The sequence below is a fragment of the Schistocerca americana genome, chromosome X (assembly GCF_021461395.2).
Source record: "Schistocerca americana isolate TAMUIC-IGC-003095 chromosome X, iqSchAmer2.1, whole genome shotgun sequence".
In the NCBI taxonomy this organism is placed as follows: domain Eukaryota; kingdom Metazoa; phylum Arthropoda; class Insecta; order Orthoptera; family Acrididae; genus Schistocerca; species Schistocerca americana.
In genome coordinates this window covers 455,395,991-455,423,115 of record NC_060130.1, presented here as the reverse complement: position 1 = coordinate 455,423,115, position 27,125 = coordinate 455,395,991, and positions in this window count along the sequence as shown.

The following is a 27,125-nucleotide window of genomic DNA, read 5'->3' as shown; positions in this document are numbered from 1 at the left end:
TGTTCTAAGTGTTCTGCCAACAAAGCGCGGTCTTTGTGGCGCCTTCCCCACAATATTACCTATGTGGTCTTTCCAATTTAAGTTGCTTGTAATTGTAATTCCTAGGTATTTAGTCGAATTGACAGCCCTTAGATTTGTACGATTTATCGTATACCTAAAATTTATCGGATTTCTTTTAGTAGCTATGTGGATGACCTCGCACTTTTCTTTGTTTAGTGCCAATTGTCACTTTTCGCACCATACAGAAATTCTCTCTAGATGATTGTGTAATTGGAATTGATGATTTTACTAGACGGTAAATTACAACATCATCTGCAAACAATCTAAGGGGACTGCTGAGATTATCACATAGATCATTGATTTAAATCAAGAACAGCAGAGGGCCTGTGACACTACCTTTTGGAACGCCAGATATCATTTCTGTTCTACTCGGTGATTTAACGCCTATCACTACGAACTGTGACCTCTCTGAGAGGGAATCAGGAATCCAGTCACACAACTGAGACGATACTCCATATGCGTGCAATCTGATTAATAGTCGCTTTTGAGGAACAGTATCCAAAGCCTTCTAGAAATCTAGGAATATGGAATCGATCTGAGATCCCTTGTCAACAGCACTCATTAATTCACGGGAATAAAGAACTAGCTGCGTTGCACAAGAACGATATTTTCTGAATCCTTGTTTGTTATGTATCAGTAAGTCATTTTCTTCAGGGTGATTCATAATTTTCGAGTACTGTATACGCCCCAAAATCCTACTGCAAATTGAGGTCTGTGGTATGGATATGTAATTCAATGGGTTACTCTTATTTCCTTTCTTGTATATTGATGTGACCTGTGCTACTTTCCAGTCTTTAAGAACGGACCTTTCGTCAAGTGAGTGGTTGTATATGATTTCTAAGAAAGCCGCTATTGTGTCTGCATACTCTGAAAGGAACCTGATTGGTATACCATTTGGACCGGAAGACTTGCCTTTCTTAAGTGATTTGAGTTGTTTAGCAACACCTAAGATATATACTTTTATGTCACTCATGCTAACAGCTGTTTTGGTTCAAAAGGCTCTGAGTACTATGGGACTTAACAACTCAGGTCATCAGCCCCCTAGAACTTAGAACTACTTAAACCTAACTAACCTAAGGACATCACATACATCGATGCCCGAGGCAATATTCGAACCTGCGACCGTAGCGGTCGCGCGGTTCCGCGCCTAACAGCTGTTGTGGTTTCGAATTCTGGAATATTTACTTCGTCTTCTTTCGAGAAGGAATTACGGAAAACTGTATTTAGTAGCTCCGCTTTAGTAACACCATCATCGGTAACATTTCCATCGCTATCGCGCAGTGACGGTATTGACGGTTTTTTTGCCACTGGTTTCTTTACATACGACCAGAATCTCTTTGGGTTTTCTACCGTATTATGAGACAATGTTTCATTGTGGAAACTATTAAAAGCATCTCGCATTGACGCCCCCACTAAATTTCGAGCTTCCGTGGAGCTTAGCCAGTCTCGGGGAATTTGCGCTCTTCTGAATGTGATAAAGCATCATAACTCTTGTATTGATCGAGATACTGAAGCAAGTATTATTTTATAACTACAACGATTCACTTTTTTAACGGAATCAGTGCCAAAGTACGTGCCCCTTACAGTACTATCATTTGCGGGAAACATCCTTCCGATATCCGAAACCGTTCACGAAATAAAAGGGGTGTTACGACTTACGTGAGTCACTCTGCGTAATGCAGAAAATAAAGTCATAGTGGTTCTGGATGTTATAAAACAAGAAACTGGAAAACATAGACAAAAATATAATAATATATAAATCAAAGGTGTGAACAGAATAGTAGAATGTCTTCAGAGAATAGCGAATTTTGTAAATGATTATTCTCCCGTACTGCGGAGAAGCTGCAGCAAAATCTTCCAAAACACATGTAGAACTCGCAATGGCTTACAGAACAAGCACAGTGATGTTGCTTCCTAAAACAGAGCTTGAAGTTAGGAAGACACTGCAACAATTAAGCAATAAGAAGTCAGGAGGCCTAGATGAGTTTCCTGTCTCTCTTCTGAAGGCGTACAAAGATAATAAATAAGTCCTTTAGTTCTGGTACCTAATGAATGCACGAATCGTGCTCTTACACAAGCAAGGTAATACGGAAAGCATTGAAAACTACGGGCCAGTTTTGCTGATATCGTCGTTGTCAAACAGAATTGAAGCACTCATGCAAGAAAGAGTGATAAGTTACATGAGTAAATACAACCTCCTTAACGGAGCACAATTTGGTTTGCCAAGTGCCAGAATTAAAAGATAAAGATCGTCCATTGCAGAGTTCACAAATGCGGTACTTGTAGCTCTTAACAGTGATTATTGTGTTACAGGCATCTTCTTAGACATGTGCAACGCTTGACACTGCTTACCTTAAAATAATACTGAGCAAGCTAGAAGCGGTAGGCAAAATAGAAACAGGGATTGAGTGGTTTCCTACTTCTTCGAAAACCTGAAAGGTAGAGATAGTTCACATGTCTACTGATGACAAATTCTTTAGTAAAACAATTTTCAGACAAGAAACATACATACACAGGTGTTCCTTAGGGTACTGTTCTTAATATACAGTGTGACTATAATTACAGTCCAAGGTCCAAACTCCTGTAAAAAGAGTACCACTACCCAGAATGACGTTGAATTTGAACGGAATGTAATCAAAGCAGCGGGAAAACAGTGTTGAAAAAACAAACGAAAATTTTACTGCTACATGGCGTTGAAGACGGCGGCAAGGTACGCCAAAAAGAAGGGGAAAAAAGCCTGAGGATACACGGTTGGTCCTCAATTTGTGTTGCATGACTGTCTCAACGCAGGGTCTAAAAGACAGGTTGTTTTGAAGTGCAGTGTGGCAGAGCAAGGAAAGTAATTGTTCCGATGTCTGTCGAAGATGGGCACAGCATTGCAGGAGGGGCTGAGCGTTGGTGTGCAGACGTGCAGTGCACAAACAATTGTCCAAACTCTGCAGATGCCTGTCAACACAGTACATAAAATTCTACGAAACATCCTGCATTGCTATCCATACAAAATAAGCCATCTGCAGTTGTTGTTTGTTGCTGGCCTCCCAGTAAGACAAACGTTTGATCTACAGTTTATTACTCGCACGTAGATGGACAATGAATGGCCATGGAACATTAAATGGACAGAGAAAGCCCATTTCCATCTCCAAGGACATATCAACACAGAATTTCAGACTATTGGCAGTGCAAAATTCGCTCACACATCAGTCGGTACCACTTCCTCCTGGAAAGGTAACTGTGTGGTGCCGACTTACCGCATCATTTATATTGTTTCTCGAGGAGGTGTGTCCTGAGGGTCACGTTACCTGTACCGTCACTGGTGAACCCTATGGGAGTCTTTTGTGTACCAACAAAATACTTACACTCGATCAACGTGGATATGTGGGTAGGATCATTTTTATGCAAGATGGCTCTCTTCCACACACTGCACAGCCATTGAAGCGGCTGCTGCTGAGGCAGTTTGGAAATGCTGGAATTACCAGCAGTCATTTCCCTATAGCCTGGTCGTCCAGGTGACCTAATCTTAACCCGTGTGACTCATGGCTGTGGAGATATCTAAAAACTTCTGTGGTCAGTGCTCTGACAACAAATGTAGCTGAACTGAAGGCACGCAATGTGCAACGCATGAGCATGAGCCCTGATACACACCGATCTGTTATGAATACACCTGCACTCTGTCAATACTATGGTTCAGTAGTTTTGGTACACTACATAAATGACCTAGTAAATGGTAGAATTACCGGCTGTAACTGTAAAACGTGACCACGATGTAATGACCTTTAATATGATCCGTCCACTTGCATAAAGTATGTGATCAGGACCACATGACAGGCATCGAACTATACTGTGATCTTGAATGTACGATTGGTTTCAATAAACACTCTGTTATATACACCTATTATCTTAAGATAATCAGACAGTGATTAGCAGTACAGATTACGTTTCCTTGCAGAATTTCCTCTACCCGTTCCATGACGTATTCTTAACTGCAATATTTCTTGCAGTAACAACGTAATACTACTAACGTTTTTCAAAGTATCGTAAATCCGTGAAAAAAATAGTGGTTCACTTGAAACAGTTCTTCCACGCACTTTCGTCTTTCGTTTCGAATGGAGAAAGAAATGTCAAGCGTATAGCTTAAATTTGGCGGGATTAATAGCTAACAATGAAACGGATGGAAACTTTTTCGCTGTGAGTCATATAGCTGTACGTCAGTTTTCATCATCCTCATTCCGATAAGGATCGACTGCAGCTCACCAGCGTTGGGCGTAAGATACGGTGCAGTCGTTACTGACATTTATATCCCCACTGAAAAGCTGTGTGCATAAAACACACATGTGGTTCAGTGAAAATTGTGGGTTATTGTCGCGGAAAAGTTTATGAGTGCTGGCTATCGCACTGATGGCACGTATTTTATCCAAGGTAGGAACAAAGCTAGCGGTCAGAGAGCACGTAGGTTATAAAGCGGCGTTAACCATTAATTTCCCAATTTTATACACTCTCTGTGACACGTGCCAGTGATGCAAACTTCGGCCTCTTCTTCGTTTTTCGAATATCACGAAACTGAATACCACTTCACAAGGAAACTCTTCTTAAAAGTAATACAATAACTAACGTAAAAGTAATAGCTATTATATCACTTCTGTATTTTAGGCAGCTATATCTTCTGTCCACAAATACTTTACTACTGTTAGACTGGAAAGAAACTGAGCTGCACTTGCAAACAGGTCGAGACGAGTTTCTGCTTTATACTTTGCAGGTCTGCCAGAGTTTCGACAAATGGACTTTAATTTACGAAAAATATGATCCCGAAAAATCAATTCATCTACAGCTGGATTACTACTAGAGCAATTTTCCTCTTTATATCTACTTCTTAAATAGTGTAACTCAAAAAATGGGAAGCAGTGAGCTGCAGTGGTGTCTGTTTTCTGCTGCTATTAAGCTTTCGTCTCACTGTTTGCTTATGTAACAGAACATCATTAACATGTTTTGACATTTGGCGTTATAGACGGATGTACGTATTTCGACTTGCTACTAGTGTCGTCAAACTATGCGAAAATATGACAGGCAATGTACTTCATTTAACCTTTTGGTTTATTTAATCGTGTCCAAGCCATAGACAACCAACATATTACATATACACACAAATACAAATACAATACACATATGTATAAGTAAAACAAACCCAAAATGGGGAGTCACATTACAATATAAAGACAAACATAGTATGTATATCATATCACGTCCCGCCAAAATACAGCGCATGTAACTGCCACTGCCGTAGCGTTTGCCAGATCTTCTTTCCTGCACACTTCCCCCATGTTGCTGCATTCCAGGAGGTGGTCCATTGTTTGGGTCTGTCCGTACTGGCACGTGTCCGTCCCGTCTCGGTATCCCCATTTACACATGTTTACGTTGCATTTGCCCACCCCAGTTCGTAGGCGATTGAGGGTTCTCCATAATGGTCATTTTAGTTCATTTCCAGAGGCCAATTGTTCGCTGGGTGAGATTAGGGGTGCCTGGTCTCCCGTAGGCAGTGTTGCTTTCCATTTGACAATCTGGCCTTTTGTTTTGAGGTTTCGATCGGTTGAACTGAGGTGAGGAAACTCCGTCTTGATTTTGGACGTGTGTATGGAGGGTTTTGTCCAAAGAGAGGATGGCGCTGGTCGCGCAGCTGCTTGAGGCGCTCTGCTTCGCTTGCTATCGCTCGTCTGATGTTGGGTGGAGCTATGCCAGTAAGCAAATAGAGTTGGCTAACCGGGGTGGGTCTTAGGCATCCCGTGATTACGCGACAGGCATCGTTCAGCAGAGGATCCACTCGTTTCGCATGCGCTGATCTTTCCCAAACTGGGGCAGCGTATTCAGCAACCGAGTAGCAGAGTGCAAGTGCCGACGTACGTAAAGTATGTGGGTCGGCACCCCATTTTGTGGAGATGATCTTACTCAGAAGGTTGTTTCTTGTTGATAGTTTGCCCCTGACCTTGTCTACATGATGTCTGTAAGTAAGTGTGCGATCAAGGGTGACGCCTAAATAACAAGGAGTGCTGCTGAACGCAATCCGTTGGTTGTTCCACGTGATGTTTAGGGTATGTTTGGCGTCTCGGTTTCGAAGATGGAATAGGCAGGATAATGTTTTTGCTGCGTTCGGGCGCAGGCAGTTGACTTCGTAGTATGGCGTTAGACCGTTGAGGGCATTCGTAAGGCTAATTTCTATGTCGTTAAAGTTCCGACCCTGCACGGCTATTGCAAGATCATCCGCGTAAGCAAAGCTCCTAGTCCCTGGAGCAACTGGTTGATCATTCACATATATGTTGAAAAGAGTGGGTGCGAGGACACTGCCTTGGGGTAGTCCATTTTTCTGGATACGCCATCGGCTTCGCTTCCCTCCTAGGTTTACGATGAACCGTCTGTTGCTGAGAAGAGTTGAAATAATTTGTATCAGCCCGAAATCATTAGTCATAGCGTATATTTTAGTGAGCAGCAGTTTGTGATTTACAGTGTCGAATGCGGATGAGAGGTCGACAAGTACGGCTCCAGTAATTAGACGGTTCTCGTACCCATGCTCTATAAATTGGGTAAGATTCAAGACCTGTCCAGTGCAAGTTTTCCCAGGGCGAAACCCCGCCTGTTCCGGAATTATCTGATGATCAATATTAGGCACAAGTCGATTCAGCAGCATGCGCTCGAACACCTTGAACAAGCAGCAAAGTAATGTTACCGGTCTGAAATTTTTTGGCTCGTCCAATGGTTTGCCGGGTTTTGGAATGGCTATGACCTTGCCCTTTCTCCAGATTTTCGGGATGTTGTTTAGCCGGATACAGCTATTGAAAAGTAGGAGCAGCCAGTTTTTCGTGTACTCGCCAAATTTAAGGATCTATTCATTCCTAAGGTCGTCTAGCCCTGCTGCTTTGCCAGGTTTCAGAGATTTAAGTGCGGACTCTAGCTCTTCGATGGTAAATGGACGGCTGTAGTAGTTCGTCTCACTTTCCCCACTTCTTATTGGGATGGTTTTTGCTGGAGTCTTCGTTTTCCCATTAAGAACGAGTTGGTGCGCTATTTGGTTGGCTGTTACTCTTGGTGCTTCCGTTTGCTGCTTAGGGTCATTATTTAGCTTCTTAATTGTCTTCCAGGCAATCCGGCTAGAATGTTTCATGTCTACACTTTCAATTAAATGTTGCCATTCTTCTCGGCGCTTCTCGAGTAAGTGCATTTGCAAGTTCAAGAGTTTCTTCAGAGATTGGGTTCTCCTCATACTTTTCCTTATATGCATCGTATGGTTGCCGGCTGTCTTTCGTTAGGCCCGGTACAAACTCCGTTCCGCAGCCCCTAGGGATAGACTTTCTTGATACATTCTGGACGATTTCTATAAACTTATCGTAGTTGCTTGGTGTTGGTTCTAGAGTTTGCAGCTTTTCGTCGATTCCAATTGCGAAACCTTCCCAGTTTGCCCTCTTGAAATTAAACCTTCGTCGAAATGGAATCCGCACTGGCACCACTGCTGAAGTAACAGCGAGTTTGATGGGTCTATGTTGGGAGTGTGGAATACGACCCAGGACATCTTTCACGCACTCAGTTACCAAGTTCCGGCTGACGAAGACGAGGTCAGGGTTGTATCCCCTTTGCCACCTGCCGCTGTTAAAAGATGGGGGGAGTTTGGCGTCGTGTATGAGACAGAGTGATTCAGCATCTGCCCATGTCTCCACCTTGAGTCCGTCTTCATTAGATTCATTGTATCCCCAGCGTGTATGGTGACTATTGAAGTCACCCATTACAATACTGCCCGTGGGAAGGGGAATATTGCGCGGCAGGTCATATTCGAATGGCGTATTTGGAGGCTTATATATTGATGTTATTGTCATATGATTAGTCACAACTCTGAGAAGTTCAATGTTGTTTTTGTCTGAAAGTTGAAACCCGTCGTAGGCTACTCCCTCTCGTATGAAAATTGCACTTCCGTATTGATCGTCAGGCCGTTCGATTGCCAGTTTCATGCCCGCAAACGTGGTCTTAAGAAGGACCGATGATGAGAGTCGTCATGCATTTTGTTCCTCCTTGTAATGGCTTGGTGGTAGCAGAATCAGCAGGACTACAAGTAGTCCTCCCAGGGCCGCAACGTGGACGCTTCTGCTGTGGCCCCAACCTTTTGGTGGAAATGTAGGCCTCATTATTTGGGATGACACAAGAAGAAACGTTCCTACAAGAAGCATTTGAAGGAGACCTTTGCAAACAGTGAGACACTAAGAAAAAAGTTTTCTAACTGATAGTAAATGCTTATCGTAGCCTCCGGCCAAAAAACCTCCGGGTCTGCGTGACGATCTGTTCACGCCATGGACCGTAAACCATGAAACATAACGCAGATGGTCACTGTGGTGGAGACGGCTTGGCTGCATATCTCTGTCGGCACCTTCCAGAACCTCATTCACTCTCTTCTTGAATATTCGCTTGCGAGAGGTGATTATTCCGAATATTACAGGACTGTTTTCCCCTTTTCTCCAGACACAGAACAAGCTGCCATTAATCAAAGCAAACAGAAAATCTATCCAAGACATTCTGAATCCTACAGGTACTTTAGTCACATAAAGACGACCTTTTATCGCTCACTAAAGCGTCAACAGCAAACAATCGCAGGTTGCTGCTGACTCTATGCGTCAGATTGTTAATGTATATAGCGGTCATATCACGCTTACCTTGCACACTCCTGACAATACCATTGTCCATGGCGAACTTTTGCCGTTATGGAAAACGTAGTGTGTTCTTTTACTTAAGAACTCTTCGAACTACTCACGTATTAGAGAACTAATTCTGTTTTTCGGACTTTCTTAACAGACTGCTGTGTGGCACTGTGTCAAACGCTTTCCAAAAATCCACAAACATTGAATTGCCTGCTGCCCTCCATCTATTGTTGGCCGGATAACGTGCAAAAACAGGGGAAGAGGAGTTTCGCTTGAGTGAAGCTTTCTAAATTTGTTTTTCTTTGTGGGTAGAAGCTTTTCTGTCTGAAGCAAATTTCCTATATTTGAGTTCTTCAGCAGATTAACGTAAAGAGTGTTGCTCTGTAAATTCTTAGGTTCGTTTTCATGCCTTTCTTATATGTATGTATTGAACTAGGGACATAGAAACGACGGAGAGGCTTCGTCCCGCCGCAGCCCTCAGTAATTCACAACCCCACAACAGGCCCAAGCAGTCCACCCACCCCACCGCCGCCCCACACCGAACCGAGGGTTATTGTGCGGTTCGGCCCCCAGTGGACCCTCCAGGAACGTCTCATACCAGACGAGTGTAACACCAAATGTTTGCGTGGTAGAGAAATTATGGTGTACGCGTACGTGGAGACACTATTTGCGCAGCAATCGCTGACGCAGTGTAACTGAGGAGTAATAAGGGAAACCAGCCTGCAGTCGTCGAGGTAGACGGCAAACCGCCTTAAAAAACATCTGCAGGCTGGCCGGCACACCGGACCTTGACACTAATCCGCCAGGCGGATTCGTGCCGGGGACCGGCACGCATTCCCGCTCGGGAAGCAGCGCGTTAGGCAGAGCGGCTAGCCCAGCGGGCTACCTTTCTTATGCACGGGATTCATCCGAGCTTTTTTTCCAGCCGCTTGGGACTTTGTGCTGGTGAGATATCAGAGATCATTTACGGTGCCTGTGCCCAGGAGTAGCCTATGTAAAACCGAGCAGGGACTCCTTCTGTTTCAATTCTTTCTGCTGCTTTTCAACGAAATTTCTACATACTCCGTACAGGAATTAGAAAAGTGATCAAACGATACCATGTGTGTACAGCCTCCTGCGGGAATGCTTTTTAATGGTGAAATTTAGAAGTTCAGACTACCTTTTGCCTCACGAAAGTGATCTATGAGTAGCTGAATATAAGCTTTCGACTCATTTAGTCATTTTACGTATAACAAGAATTTCTATGACTCCCTACAAGGTAATGGAATCATCTTGCAGGTTAACTGTCCGTGTGACCACGGCCTGACACGTGCTACCTTCATTTGAGAAACGTAATGGTGAACTGATATTGATGTGTTGGCCACCAAACTGACCGAATCTGGACCTAACTGTCTACATCCGGGACGCTATCGGGTGTTACCTCTGAGTTGACGAACCACAGGTCAATCATTTAAGACATATGCATAGAGGTCTAGTTTTACATGCTTCTAGAAACCTACCAAGAACTTGTTCAATCAATGCAACGAAGAACTGTTGTAGTATTGAATTCCAAATGTGGAGCAATACGCTATGCCATTCTGGCTGTTCAGTGTAGGGCTGGTAGGATGAAACATCTGAAGAACGTTATCCCGTCTACTATCAGTTTCCCAACTCTTTGTTAATGTCTTACAATTTAGAAAGGTCTCATTCATATGCTTCTTGTAGGAACATTTCTTCTTGTATCATATCATGCACTGAAGTCCCACATTTCCACCAAAAGGTTACACTAAGTACGTTGCCTCTCACATAAATCTGCAATAACGTGTTGTTTTAAAGTGAAATTACGGTTGAGGCCTATGTGCATATAATTTTTGAGAGTAAAAATATTATAGTAATTGAACAAAAAGCTCAGTTACTAATTAACAGCCTGTATTAACTGTTTCACGAGAAAGCTATTGCGTCAACTCTTACACGTAATATTGGTTACAAACATTACTATGACACACTAAGTAACCGGCAAATCACTCACTCTCATTAACGGCTACGAAAATATTGATTCTAACATAGCATATACCTAAAGTGATCAAGGAAATGCTTCACATAGGTGTCCCATTAACAAAAAAACATTTACACAATGTGATAATAATGCGTCCACCTAACAAAGGCCTGAATAATCAGCGCGCACTGCGGATGTTCAAGAGAGTGAATGAGGTTCTCGAAGGAACTGACAGGAACGTGGCGCCACGCCGTCTCCATCACCGTGGCAAACTGTGCTATGTTTCCGGAGGTTTGGTGGTCAGGGGAGTGCTGCAGACTGTTTCTGGCGTTCTTCTAATCATGCACGTACACTGCGAGTTGTCACACGTTGCATTGTCCTGCTGACGGGTGCTATGGTGCCGAGGGAAAACGAACTGCAAGTAAGGGTGCACATGTTCCACAATGAGAGATGTGTATTGGTGTTGATTCACTGTGGCTTCCAGACTGACGAGGTCTCCAAGGGATTGCCAAGAAAACATTACCCGGACTGTAAAGCTCCCTCGTCCGGCCTGGGCCCTTCCGATAGTTGTAGCAAGACAGTACACGCCAAAGGCCATCTGTCCTATGGAGCGTAAAACGTGATTCATCTGAAAAGGCCAACTTTCACCACTCAGTGGACGTTCACTTGTCGTACTGGGATTTAAATTGCTGCCTTCGTCAACGATGAACAGCACTCAGCATGGGTTCAAAATGGCTCTGAGCACTATGGGTCTCAACTGCTGAGGTCATTAGTCCCCTAGAACTTAGAACTAGTTAAACCTAACTAACCTAAGGACAGCACAAACATCCATGCCCGAGGCAGGATTCGAACCTGCGACCGTAGCGGTCTTGCGGTTCCAGACTGCAGCGCCTTTAACCGCACGGCCACTTCGGCCGGCACTCAGCATGGGCGCATGAACCAGGTGCCTGGTGAGGAGGCCCATAGGCATCAAAGTCCTCTGAACAGTCGTTGAGGAGACACTGTTGTTAGCCCCTTGGTTCATCCAGGCAGTCATCTGCTCAACAGTTGCTCGTCTATTCATCTTTACACATCTCTGCAGTTGTCGTTCAACACTGTCTGCTATGATCCGTTTTCGCAACTGTTGCCTCGGTGCCTATTTTGGATAGTGCCGTTTTGTTATGCACTGCGTACTTTAACCACGGTGTCACACGAACAGTTTACAGACTTAGCCATTTCAGATATGCTTCCACCATTGGGCCTCAAGCCAAGCCTTTTCGGGCGACTGATAAATAGTTCCGTACCCATATTACGACAACAACTGCTCTGTTTCCCACGTCCCCCGACACGCTTTATATACCCTCCACTGCTAGTGCTGCCACCTGTCGACTGTGAGCGGTCATTGCACGTTGATGTCGAACATAATCGGTGGTCACAATAATGTGATTGGACGGCGTAAATGGACATATACTCGGCAAGCAATGAAATCCGAAGAATGTGCGAGGTGCCGGGGCAAGCAGTGTATTTAACACTAAATTCTTCTAGAATCTACATATGTAAATGATGCTCTAAGCCCCCCCCCCCCCCCCTATTCTAACTCCGACTTTTACTGTTGCACATGGATTAAAAAATATACGCAAACTGACTGTAATCAACCCTGCAAGTGGCGTAGAAAAGAGTTTGGCACCTGCAATAATTTAATTTGATAAATAAGTTAAATAACGGAAGGTTTCATTAACGTAGCGAGAAATGATGGGTTGCTCTACCGATTAAAAGAATGAAAGTTCTGTCCAAAATAAAAATATGATTTATTAAGACTGTACACAAAATAATAAACAGAAACACATGAAACATTTATAATACATCAAAATGTCTCAAATTGGATACTCAAACAAACGCTGTGAAGGTGAAGTCATTCCTAAACTAGATTGTGAGGTTTATGACGAAGTGGTATGTGGAGCCTATTCCTTGCCACTCAAATCTTAAGAGAGACACACAGCTAACACAACATTAATTGCTGCTATTCAAGACAGAACAAAGTTAGAAAAAGACAAACAGGCGCGCTCTGCTGAGCTCTGATTATCACCTAGGAAAATCCCTATCTGCCGGTGCTGTGGACATACATTACCAAACTGTCTTCGTAACTGCCAGATTACGATCTGGCGTACCGGAGGCGATGGCTGGTTGCTTCGACGTCCTCGACCGAAAGGCGAGAGCCGACTACCTAGAGCAAGCCAATCACAGTTACTATTTTGCAGAAAGCGCGGGAATTTTCCCGCCACAACTGCCTGGGTACACAAGTCATGCCCACGCCTCGCTGGTAGCCCGCCAGAAAGTGTTTTTGCTAAGATTCTGCGAAGTAACGGAACCTCTAGCCCAGCCGCTACTTCAGACCCCTCTGGGCGTGTCTTTTGACAATGTCGGCGTCTGGAAAGCATTCACTCGACTCCCTCACACTCGTCGGCTTAACCCTCTCGAGATCCGCAGAGTCCGCCTGTCACTGGACCACCTGGGTGACGAGAGACGCTGCGTGGGAAGTCCGCGTGTGAAGGAATAGCGACTTTTCACTGCATGCAATTAGAGAGGAAAATCGTAAGATAGAAGTATGAGAGGGGACTCATGCCACCTCTCATAGCCCCTACGCCATTTTAGATTGTAATTGGCGAGCGGTTGGCTCACTTAGGAGCAAGGTAGTGAGTCAATCGCCCAAGAACAATCTCGCAAACTGGCTGCACATGCTGCACTCTATAAAAAAAATCACAGCACCTGAAAATGCAGCTCATAGAGGGAGGATTATGTATGATGTAGCCAACTTCACCTTCTTAATATGGAACACTAACACTCACATCACACATCCGTACCCAGGGAGCCCCTTCCAAACACCGATTCACACAGACATTCACTCTCTAAATATGGCCCGGGCATGTGAGCCAAATATGGAGCAATTTATTCTTTACAATCAGAGTTGGAGTGCTCCGCAATTAAATGTCCAAGATGTTACAACAATTTTAATCATTAAACTAACCTGAACTCACTCACACATGATACTATTTAAGTTGACAATCTCTTTGTGAGCTTTCAGAATCTAATTACAACCTCCGATTCATTCTGTCTCCCTGCAGCAAGAATAACCTTTACAAAATGTTCCATGAACTGATGGTCCATTCACAATGACAGTGGTGGTATCTGCTTCAGTTTATGTGGACTTCAGGCACACTGTTTGCATACACACAATAATAAATACAAAATACAAAAAAAACATGGTGTGGAGAACAGTACAGTAATTTGTAATAAGAATTGCAGTGTAAAACACAAACACATACAAGGTATAACATACATTACAAAAACAACACAAGAGAAAGAAATTTAAGAAAAAAAACAAGGTTCATGGGGCATCAAGTTGTGTGTGCACATTGCACAAAGTTCACGACTTTGCTGAGAATGAGGCACTAAATCACATTGTTGGAAATATTCGAAGCACTTCACAAATTCCACAGTACTGACATCACATAGGGCTAAACGTCGGGCGTTGTTGCTATGTTGTTGCAACGGCAATAGGGTGTGCTGGAGCATCTGCAGTACTCTGTTGAGATTGCACCAAGACCCACGCATATGATCACGGCAGTATGGTAGGAAGACACAGTGATAGGCTCTCCTCACGTCGATTAATTGTCTCTGAGGTCTGCCTGTTGGGATACATCACTAGTCTAGGTCTCTTCTCTCGCTGGACAGTACTTTACGTTTCCCAATATTGCAGTTCGACGAGGGATGATGGCACGTGGAGTGACTCCACAAGTGTGTGAGGTCATCCATACAGGATCGAACTAGGAGCGATGATTGCTAAAACTGCTCTCTAATAGAGAGGAGAAGTTAGAAATGAGACCATTCGTTTGTTAGTGTGGCACGATACTGCTTTGTGTATGCAGATCGGCCAATGCTAGTGAGTTGTAAAAACCCAAACCGGTGAGTATATAGCGTCCCTTTCTGTGCTGAGGCACATGAGGCGCAGGTTCTGACACGATATGTGATCTTCTTCGTGTACTCTCGACAACGTGGTCTGCCGCAGGGAATCCCTCCAACCGGCTGCCGCGTCCGGAGAGCTAGCAGGCTGTCGCGTGTGGGTCGCGTGTCAGTGTCAACGGCCAGCCTCACTTTCGCTTGTGGCCCAGCGAGGATTCCACCTAATCCCGCAGGTATACGGCCCGGTGACTGTCAGCTTGCAGGACCGGACGCTCGCCTTCTTGCAGGTAGCCGAAGACCTCTTGTTTTTGCGCTGGCTGGCCTCTGGATTGCCACGATACCCGCCATCTGCACAGTTCTGACAAAAATCTTATGCCTAACTTTTTCCCATGACCTTCTATGTTATAATAAATTTACATAATGACACATAGATGGTCTGTCATTTCAGACACTCTTATTTTACTTTTATAGTTATTAATCTATGGCTATCATTTTAACAAAATCTTGGTGTATCAAATTTAGACATGGAAGTAATTTATCTTGATATTTGTGTAGAGACCGGTCTCACTACTGTACATGGTGTGTGACGCTAAACTGGATGAACAGCTAAATGTGCGGGCCCGCACTAATATTACTATTAATTATATAGATCGACAGTAGACATGCTCAAGAATTAACTACCATTTGCCAACGATCTACATTCTATGTCTTTTGAATAAAATGTTATTATGCAGGTCGAAGTTTTACTGAGCTTATAAAGAACAAGCAACTATTCTACGTTCGCTCGCCGGTCGTCCCTCCATCTTGGGTCTGTGATTTGATGACCTGAAAAACAACATCCCAACAGGCGCGCGCCAAACACTTGTGGTAGAAAACCCCCATAATATTATTCTAGTTATTGTTAAATCCTACAGTTTAACTTATCCTAGTATATCGTACCCTTTTTTTTTTTGTTTACCATATACAATGCTCTTACATAATTCCTGTTACGTTGAGATGTCTCGCTGCTCGCCGCTATTGACGACAGTGATGTGCGCGCCGTACAACATGACCCCGAGTTTTCATTACGCCTCACTGAAACTCCAGAGATTGGGTTAGCCATGGCTATACACGACAATAAATTTATAGTTGCAACTTCCTTCTCTATGTGATGCGGTTTTCGCGATCGAAGTACACCTTTCCAGAGGCAATGTAATATTAACAAGTCAGGATTGGTTCCTGCTGAGGATTCAGTCGCCCAACACACGCCAGCTACACAGTATGTCACGAATATCCAAGTATAAGTCCCTGGTTATTCATCTGTGACAGTCACGAGCAGCACGCTAAATCCCCAACCAGCACATTGGCATGGTAGGCTTTATGCCTGCATTTCTCTCGTCTAGGGCACCATTGGAGTCAAACGCTCACAGGTTCACCCCGACTTGCAAGACAACGATGCTGGCGCAGCTCTGCAAAAAAACTATACTGCCCATATTCATCCTCTAAATCACGCAATATACCACAATCTTGCAGTGCACTGACGCGTGCCTGCAAGCATTGGTATGAACGTCTCACGAACTGGTTGTGGCCGCTATGGAGCGCATCACGACTTCTCAGAACGCTTCTAAGAGCACGTTCTTGTATGCGCCCGTTTGTGTGACATCTCGTCACTCATCTTTATCCCTTAACATGGACACCAGATAGGAAAGGACAAAAACATTGCTCATGGAAAGGTTGTGCCTCTTATCGCAACGACAGAGGAGATCCCGAACATAGACAAAAAAAGTTAACAGCAGTAAATTCTTATGCGAGAAAACGCAGCGTGTTAATACTTTAACAATCTTAATCTATTAATGCAACGATTACTGTTCCCCGAAGAAAGGTTCATATATTTGCCTATTCTACTATGTACACCACTTACACTACTACTATAGCAAGGTTCATGTATTTGCTCATTCTACTATGTACACCACTTACACTACTACAATTCCACGAACTCCTTTATGTGAGAGATGTGGTGGAGTCCTATGGACTTCTTTCCTTTCAGCGTCTCCAATTCATAAGCATTGTGGTGAGCTGCTCTCCTTATACGGTACGGGCCGTTGTAAACAGAATGGAACTTTTGGCATTACATTTTTTGTTTGTTCGAAAGTCGGAAAGACTTAACGAGCACCTTTGGTCCAATTTGGAAGTGTCGTAGACGAGCTCTCCTGTCGGCACGTCTCTTCCTGACCTCTGCTGCAGCCCGTATCCTCTTGAGAGCCAAATCCACTATGGCTTGGTGCTGCGTTCGCGCCCTTGGTGGGAAGTTTACGACCTCGGTTATCAAGTCCTTAGGAATCCGGTTTTTCAGTACTGTAATGGGTGCCAATTTTGTTATCCCATGGGGTGCCTCATTGATCACCTCCTGGAAGTCTTTAAGGAAAACGTCCCATGTCGTGTGCTGTTTGTTACAGTACAAGCAGCACAAGTTTCCGAGTTCTTTAATAACCCGTTCTGCAGCATTCGAGCTCGGATGGTGTGAAGATATAAAAATGGGATCAATTTTACATGGACGCAACGTCTCCTTCCATGTTTTTGACTTAAACTGTGGCCCGTTGTCAGAAATAATTCTACTCACATGACCAACCTGTGGTAGGAAATCCCCAATTAGGGCTCGTGATACAGTTCGTCCTGTCGCCCTCTTCAGTGACGTAAAGGTAACGTATTTGGACTTTAGTTCAACAAACACTAATACGTAAGTATATCCTCTTCTTGTTCTTGGCAAAGATCCCATCAAATCTGTTGCTGCTAATTGTCTTAATTTGGTCGGTACGATTGGGTATAATGGTGCCTGAATGCTCACAGTGGTGTGCTTAGCCTTTTGGCAGTCTTTACACACCGACAGTACCCTCCGAATTCGACGCTCCATGTTTCGAAAGTAACACATGTTCTTTAGCTTGAGATTGCACTTGCGTGTCCGAAGTGTCCATAGCTGAGGTGAGTATGCCATATAACCTTGTTTATTAGGTGTTCAGGGATGCATACCCCCCATTCAGTGTCATTTGCATAATTTCGGTGGAAAATTATGCCTTTCCGCAAGAGGTAGAACTGCCTGATGGTGGCGTGTCTTCTGTCTATCCATTTCTGTTTCAATAACACTAGGGCAGGGTCCTTGTCTTTCTCCTTCTTGATGTCCTGCATACTACAGGTAATAAAATTTTCAAAGGCCACTTTCTGCATATAGAAAAGGCAGTAGTGATTTTCCTCCAGATCTTCTTCAATGTTGTGCTCAAATCCGATCGGTGACCGTGATAAGGCGTCTGCAATAATGTTCTGACTGCCGGGGATATATTCTATCGAAAAGTTGTACGGCTGGAGATATGATGCCCACCTAATGAGCCGCCTGTGATTAAGCTTTGCAGTCATCAAGAACTCGAGTGTCTTGTGGTCTGTGTAGACCCTTGTCTTGCGACCAAACAGAAGGTATCTGAATTTTTCAAACGCCCATACAATAGCCAGCGCCTCTAACTCGGTTACTGAGTAATTCCTCTCACTCTTGGCTAGTACTCTGATACCAAACGCAATTGTCTTCCACACCCCGTTTCCTTCATGTACATAGTCTTGGAACACCATGACACCCAGACCTGAGTATGAACTGTCCGTTACTATGCAAAGCTCTTCTGCTAAATTAGGGTGTGATAGGATGGGTGCTTGTAATAATGCGAATTTTTATGCTTTCCATTTGGATTCGGCCGCCTCATCCCATTCCCAAGGAATCTTCTTTCCTGTAAGTTGATGCAACCTAGGACTGCTCTGAGTTTTGACATGTATAAAGCGGTTGTAAAAATTTATGATCCCCAAGAACCCCCTTAACTGCTTCTTTGTCGTAGGAATGGGAAACTTTTCAATCGCTTTGATCTTTTCAGGATTTGGCGCAATGCCCTCACCCGTGATGATATGTCCTAGAAATTTGACAGAGGACGTCCCAAAACTCGATTTTTCGATATTGATAGTCACTCAGTATTCCTTGAATGTCGCTAGGAGTTCACCGAGGACCGCATTGCGTTCTCCCCAAGATTTCTCCGCGATCAGCAAATCGTCCACATAGCTGGTGACATGACGTTTCAAATTATCGCTTAGTATGCCGTCCAGCCCCCGAATGAATGCGGCAGATGAAACGTACAAACCAAATGGTAGACGACGAAACCGGTAACATCTTCCAAATGCGGAAAAGGCTGTGTACTGTCTGCAATTTGGATGGAGCTCGATCTGCCAGAAACTCGATTTTAGATCAACTGATGAGAAGATTGATTTCCATGGAAGTTTTGTAAGAGTTCCTCTAATCGTTCCGGTCTGTCTGTTTCGGGTTCTATTATGCTATTAATTTGTCGCGAGTCCAAGACTAAACGAATACTACCATCTGCCTTCTCGACTACTCTTAACGGGTTATTATAGGCTGAAGCCGTAGGTTCTATTATTCCTTCACTCAGCATTCGCGTAATTTCAGCTGCTACTTTCTGTCGATATGCCAAGGGGATTGGATAGGGTGGCAGACGAAACTGGTTGTGCGGACGTACACGAAATTCATATTGGAAGTTCTTTATTGATACTGTCTTGGGAAGGAAAACCTCCGCATGTTCTACTAGTAATTTATGAAGTTATTTGCTGTGGTCGCACCTTATATTCTTTATTGCTTCCACTTTTTCTCCTATTTTCTCCTTTATTTCTCCCATTATTCCGACTTCATTCTCATCCGTGTCCTCTCCCCTACCCGCAACGTCGACCTGCTCTTCCTTTCTGTCTTTCAGACACGCATAGTTTATCCGTACACAGATAGACGGTAGTTGAGCTGGGATCAGCTGGTCGTCGAACTTAATGTGGACGGGATTCCCTTTCCTCAAAACCACTTCACCTCGTCCTAGATCAACTATCACTTCATGCTCATTTAGGAAGTCCGTTCCTATTATCATGTCGATCGCCAGATTTGGCACGATCCAGAAGTTAGACTCTATTTTGTGTCCTTGGCAGGAGAATTCCAGTCTTGTTTGTTGGGTGACCTCCATACATTTACCCGCTAATGCCCCTTTTATTTTGGTTTTCTTAACCGATAGAACAGGTCAGTCCATCTCCTGAGACCACCTCTTGTATGCTGCCTCAGATATTGCTGTTATGTAGCTTCCACTATCTATTATCGCATTCATACTCTTTTCAGCTATTGCTACTGTGATAAGAGGCTGCCGATCTTGTCGGGGAGTTGCTTTATGTTCCTCGAGCAGGATTTCTGATAAATCTTCGTAATGTATCATCCGTAGTTGGCCAGGTCCGAGATTACGTGCGAAATTCCGGCGGCCTGTGTTCGCACTGGTCTGGCGTCAATCCCTTGTTAAGCTCCCCCTCCTCTGACGTGCATTAGGATTTGCGGGTCTAGTTTCAATCTCCTGGTTCCACTGTTGTCCTTGGTTTCGCTCTCTCCAATTACGGTCGCTTTGCCGTTCGTTATTCCTCCTATCCCAGATTCCTTGTCTAGATTGACCCTGCTCCCTGACGTTCTGGTTTCCGTGTCTTTGGTTTCCATAACCTTGAATAGCGTAACCTTGACTTCCGTAACCCTGGTTCCTTAACTTACCAGTGCGATTATGTGATCTGTTGTCGTCTTCCCTTCCTGGCCCGTGGTATTTGTTACTTTGCCCCTTCTTCCTGTCCTTTGCGTCTTGTTTATCAAAGACTACTTCGAGTTCCCGCAATAGACTCTTGAATGCTTCTATGTCAGATCCACACTTCCCGACAAGTGTCTGTTGGTACCTAACTGGCAATTTGCAAAAGCAAAATTTAATGATTTCTCCGTTGCTATATGGAATATCTAAAAATTGATTCTTCTTGAGTAAATCATCAAGAAATTTGGTTGCGCTCCTATGCCCGGACACTTCCAGTTCAGGACAAAATATTATTTCCTCTTTAATCCTGTCTTGCGTTTCCTTTGACCAGTAGGTCCGCAGGAATGCACCAACAAATTCCTTATAAGTCCGACACGTCACTGCCACACCCCGCATCTTTTCCGCGGCTTGGCCTTCGATGTGTCCACACATGAATTCTAATTTTGCCTGGGTTGGCCATGATGCCGGTAATGAATTTGTAAACTGCATCACCCAGCTCTTCGGATGCATCGACCCTCCATTTTCTTTGAACTTCTGGAATTTTAGTATCGACAGGAAGTGATTGTGATCAAAATCCTGTCTGATCCTCGCACTGGTGTTGTCACTCGTTTCCGATACTTGCACGTCTGCTGAGTGTCCTGCTCTATCTTGCTGATAACTGTGATGTGCTACCTCTGTATCACAGTGGAAGTGGCACTCAGAATTCACTCTCCTAAGTGGGCTATAATTATTGGAGCTATTACTCGCTGTTTCTGCGTGTGCATTGTTAGTTCCGCACTCGGTCATTGGGCTAGAGCACGGCGGGCTTTTCCTCGGAGACACAATTCTGTGTATTCCATCATTGGTATCCGAACGCGCAGTGCTCGTGTGCCAGTTTTGCTCTACTTTTGCTATCCGACTCTCTACTTCTTCCATTCGTTTCGTGGTGTTCGCAACCGCGATATTACCTTGAGTTTTTAAGAATGATAGGGATTTTGAGTGGGATTGTGTTGTACGTCGCAAGCGCCCTGCGAGTTTAGAAGTTGCTTCCGCGACTTTCATTGCCCCTATTGCTGCCGTTTTGGCCAGGCCTGCTACTTTTTGTGCAGCCATTTACATTTGTTTTACTTCTCCACAATCTTTCTTTATTGTTAGTAATTCCCCATGAATTTCCCCTATATGCGAAATTATTGCCTCAGTGTCCTTCTTACGCTGTTCGTCCGCTTCTTCCTTCTCCTTCTTACGATGTTTCTCCTCTTCTTCCTTCTCCCTCTTACGCTGTTCGTCAGCTTCTTCCTTCTCCTTCTAACGTTGTGCGTCAGCTTCTTCTTTCATTGATCGTAGGAAGCACAGTATTGGGTTTACGTCATCTTTTTGATCCTCTTCAAACGTGGGAGATGTAACTCTGGACACCTGGGCACTAGAGCTCTGACGTGGCTGAGCTAGCCCCTGTCTGCACTAGTTCGTTTGATTATAAACTTCTGCTACCGTCTCGACCTGTGTGCCTGTCTCTGTTTCATCCTCTACTTCACTATCATATTCACGGCCGCAACGCTGCTCTGAGATCGCGTCCAAATAACCTTCCTCATCAATGACCATGGCGTCCTGTCCTGCTAAAAATGTGCCCATCTCATCTCCGAACCTATTCCCGTCAGTAAACTGCCCCTTATCCATTATGCTATCCTCTTTTGTTTTAGCTTCGCTCGATAATAGTCGTGCCTTACTTCTCGTTATCATTCATGAAAAACAAATTTATCTAAAATGCACAATAAAATTAATCTACTCCATATATTTTTACACATAGACATAAAATTTCAACAACGCCTCTCCAACGCTGTAATTATACGCACGATTTGTTGTGGTACAGAAACCGCACACAAACCCGATAAAGTGTGATGTGATACGGACACACCATCAAAGGAACACAAAAACAATGAACAAAAGAATATATACACTGAAAACAGAAACTGTAATCATGCGCCGCTACTTAAAACTAAATGCGGAACTACCAGAAAAAAAACTTGGGTATTAATCAATAAAAAATTAAGCAAAAAAAATTCTGAGTGTCCCTACTACTAATAATACTTGCTTATCAGCGAATCACAGGAAAGATCGGAGGCTAAGGGTCGCCATTTTTATGCGAGGTGCCGGGGCAAGCAGTGTATTTAACACTAAATTCTTCTAGAATCTACATATGTAAATGATGCTCTAAGCCCCCCCCCCCCTATTCTAACTCCGACTTTTGCTGTTGCACATGGATTAAAAAATATACGCAAACTGACTGTAATCAACCCTGCAAGTGGCGTAGAAAAGAGTTTGGCACCTGCAATAATTTAATTTGATAAATAAGTTAAATAACGGAAGGTTTCATTAACGTAGCAAGAAATGATGGGTTGCTCTACCGATTAACAGAATGAAAGTTCTGTCCAAAATAAAAATATGATTTATTAAGACTGAACACAAAATAATAAACAAAAACACATGAAACATTTATAATACATCAAAATGTCTCAAATTGGATACTCAAACAAACGCTATGAAGGTGAAGTCATTCCTAAACTAGATTGTGAGGTCTATGACGAAGTGGTATGTGGAGCCTATTCCTTGCCACTCAAATCTTAAGAGAGACACACAGCTAACCCAACATTAATTGCTGCTATTCAAGACAGAACAAAGTTAGAAAAAGACGAACAGGCGCGCTCTGCTGAGCTCTGATTATCACCTAGGAAAATCCCTATCTGCCGGTGCTGCGGACATACATTACCAAACTGTCTTCGTAACTGCCAGATTACGATCTGGCGTACCGGAGGCGATGGCTGGTTGCTTCGACGTCCTCGACCGAAAGGCGAGAGCCGACTACCTAGAGCACCCGTACAGGCCGAACACACAACATTCCCGCCCCCACGACAGTGGCCGTGGTTAAACGTTCCAATCAGCAACTCGAAAACCGGCGGAAAATTCCACTCCATTGCCGGAGCACTACCATTCCACCAATGGAGATTCTTGGCGCCAATTTCTGCGCTGATTTTGCTACGTCACGGAGCTATGCCCTGAGCAAGCCAATCACAGTTACTATTTTGCAGAAAGCGCGGTAATTTTCCCGCCACAACTGCCTGGGTACACAAGTCATGCCCACGCCTCGCTGGTAGCCCGTCAGAAAGTGTTTTCGCTAAGATTCTGCGAAGTAACGGAACCTCTAGCCCAGCCGCTACTTCAGACCCCTCTGGGCGTGTCTTTTGACAATGTCGGCGTCTGGAAAGCATTCACTCGACTCCCTCACACTCGTCGGCTTAACCCTCTCGAGATCCGCAGAGCCCGCCTGTCACCGGACCACCTGGGTGACGAGAGACGCTGCGTGGGAAGTCCGCGTGTGAAGGAATAGCGACTTTTCACTGCATGCAATTAGAGAGGAAAATCGTAAGATAGAAGTATGAGAGGGGACTCATGCCACCTCTCAAATGACAACAAATATTTTAGTAATTTCACTCAAATGTTTGTTGAATAATATCGTCAGAATTAGTCTCTTTTTAGATTACTGCTTGACTTTTCATGAAAATATGACTTTATTGCGACTTTACTAAACAGGAATATCATTAAGCTGTTTTTCAAGATAACATGAAATCAGGTACACCTTTTGAAATTATGTCGCTAATGTAACATTCAGAATCTGAGCCAGGAAACTACCACAGGCAATATGACTTGGGTCAATAACAATCAGTAGATACTCGTAAATTTGATCATGTTGATAAAATAAGACACAGAAAGTACCGGCTCATGTGATTTGCCATTCTACAAGAAAAAGTACCTTCATAGCCTGTAAGCGACAGTGCAGAGTACTACGTCTGCCTAGCCGAACTGTGCGCAATTTTAATTTCAGCGTTTACAAGACTTCTACACAGTTCTTCCGCTAATTAACAACTGCCATGGAGCGCTGTTCACACACTCCAAATCTTGCTATTAGACCTGACGACCTTCGTAGGCGGTATTTTCATGTATACTGTATATTTTAGCCCTCCATACAACCCCATGATGGCTGACTAATGACCGGTCCTGTGGCGCGCTCTCAGAGCGCCCTCCACCTTTTCCACTGCCACGCCTCTGCCTCCTTAAAACAAAGGGACTATCCACCATCTTATCCTAACCTATTGTTACCATTGTGCAGTTTCTGTATATGTAGCACAAACCATATAATATTTTCGTAGGTTACGTTACACGTACAGAAAGTGTTCATATTTGGTAGAAAATCAGAAATAAACTTAAATTGTGACAGAACTGACATTAAATACAGACATCGCAATGTTTATAAGTACCTAAACATTACGAAAGACATAAAATGTTAGTGTTACATTGTGCTGCTTGAGAAAGCACGTTGATTAAATATGTAGCTGTAAAGTTACAAAACAACGTGAAATGTAACGGGCAAGAAAGTTTAGTAGCAGGAAAGGCGACGGATTGTTGTAAAAATACTAGGAATGTTTAGTTCATCAGTAAAGTAGATCACATACTGAACCCATGTGCGACACATTCTTGACCATTGTTTGCGTGTTCGGGGTCTTAGAGAGGTCGGATTGAAAGCATACATCGAGGCCATTCGTAAGAGTGTTGTTAGATTTGTTACCGGTAGCTATAATGAACATGCTAGTATTATGGAAATGCTCCAAAAACTCCAATGGGAAACCGTAGAGGGAAGAAGGCATTGTTTTCTCAAACACTATGGAGAATTCATAGACAACTGACATGTACTACAGATTGGCTGGCGAACGCACTGCAACCAATAAATATGTTGCACAAGGATCGAGAAGACAAGATAAGAGATATCAGAGCACTTATGGATTCATATAGACAGTATTTTTTCCCTAACCGCATTTACGACCCGGTGACATACTATCTCGCGGTACGTCAGAACAGTAATAACTGAAATATGCAACATAATTTTCGATGATTACGTCATTTTCACTCGTATTGCAGAACTTTTTTCCACTTATTTCACATCTATTCAATGACTCCTGCTCAGTTTTGACCCAGAATACCCTACTCTAGTGTCTACTTGAAGTAGTATGCTCGATTAGTCTGAACAAATTTCAGTCAGCTAATTGAGAGGTTGACGAACAATTAATTCAAACAAAATTTAAATGAAATCTTGCAGTATTACCGCTCTGATTAACATTTGAACTAGATCAGGATTAAGATTACTGTACTGGCCATATAAAACAAAACATTAGAAACCATAAATTTTAGGTGAGGAGCTGAGAATCAGATGGATTTGAAGAAACCCAGGCTGAAAATTTGGTTTGGACTGCATGAAGTAACAGTAGGATCACAATTAAGAAGTAACTGAACATTTACTTTCGGTTAGATTATTTATACCAGAAAGGACGTCAAATGAAAATCGTAAGCTCGGGAGAATGTTGGTGCCTGATACTCATTACACAATACAGCATACACTTCATGAATAACACTTCAGTACGTGGGAAGTGTGTAGCATTAGTAAAAGTAAGGATGCATCAAAGCACACCCTTACGTGCACAAGTACTAACATACCACACAGAGAGATGAATGGAATCTATAACGATATTTCCATACACTACACTGACTTTCGTTGGACCAGAGAGTAACCAGTTAACCGATAAACAGCATGATCAGTAAATTATACAGAAACCCTCAACTTCGGAAACACAATGCATGCAGAAACATTTGGAACAGAAGTAATTTGGCACACGATGACTTGGACTAAAACCGAACCTGAATACACCAACCACTTCACAATTCAGCATTGAACAATGTCCTACTTTAATATAAACTCGTAAAAACCACTGATCACTTGTTAGACACTGCCAGAAACACACACATTTGCGAAGAAAATGAATTTAATATCCATAGGAAGTAAGAAATTATTATAATGTTTTGAAAGCTCATCACGGTTCGAGATCGTACGTGGTCTAAACCAGTCAATATGCTCTATGACAAACACTGAACTCACGAAAAATATTCATACTAAATGAAATCACGCTTGGTTGGCAGATTATTACAAAGGGTGCAGCACAAGAAGATGGATTACCCGAGCAGAAGGCTCAGAACACCACGTGAGATAACACGTGGGTGCGATCACACAATCTTGCACGCTACAAGAAACTTGGAAGTCCGGAAACGAAACGCAGTCGGTACGACAGAAAACGAACCCTAGCTGGAACACGTACAAAATGCACAACCCATTTACGCACAAGAGACCCAAAGTAACTGAATTTAGACTAGGTTGGCCAAAACACTCTCACATCGCTTAAATGCCGTAGGAAAAAAGATCAAGCTAAAGAAACTGAATATTAATAAACATGTTACCACTCCTTAATCGAAAAGAATTATCTCTATACATGAACTGTAGTTACCTCGTGGCGTTCGCTATTTGTGCAGGCTTTCCTCAGGAATTTCAGTAGGTAATTTGATCCGGTTTTGTCTAATAGATACGCTGATTCACGGGGAAGGATTTTATGCGTAGTTAACAAATAATTCGTTCAAATTTTCTGATCTGTGAAGAACTGAACGACTGTGGGATGGAATCCCAGCCGTGTCAAATTTTTTCCCTCTACCTTTTAACTAAAATTAACCTCTCAGTGATAGGAAGGTTTACCTGAAACTGAACGTAACTCGGATTCAAATGCGTCTCTCTTTTTCCCGGTTTGATAACTTGTTCGGGACATGCAAGTCGCCTTAGTGACACCTAATTGGTTCCAAACGTTTCAGAACAACTGCCCAGGATATCTGTTTTTGAGTTATTTATGCACAGATTAAAATGTAGCATGGGATGGAACTTTAGTTTGTTTATGTAAAGGAAGTACAGCAGCAGCGCAGCACATGAATCAGCTTTTGTCTTCCTGCCTTCCTTGGGTAAAACAT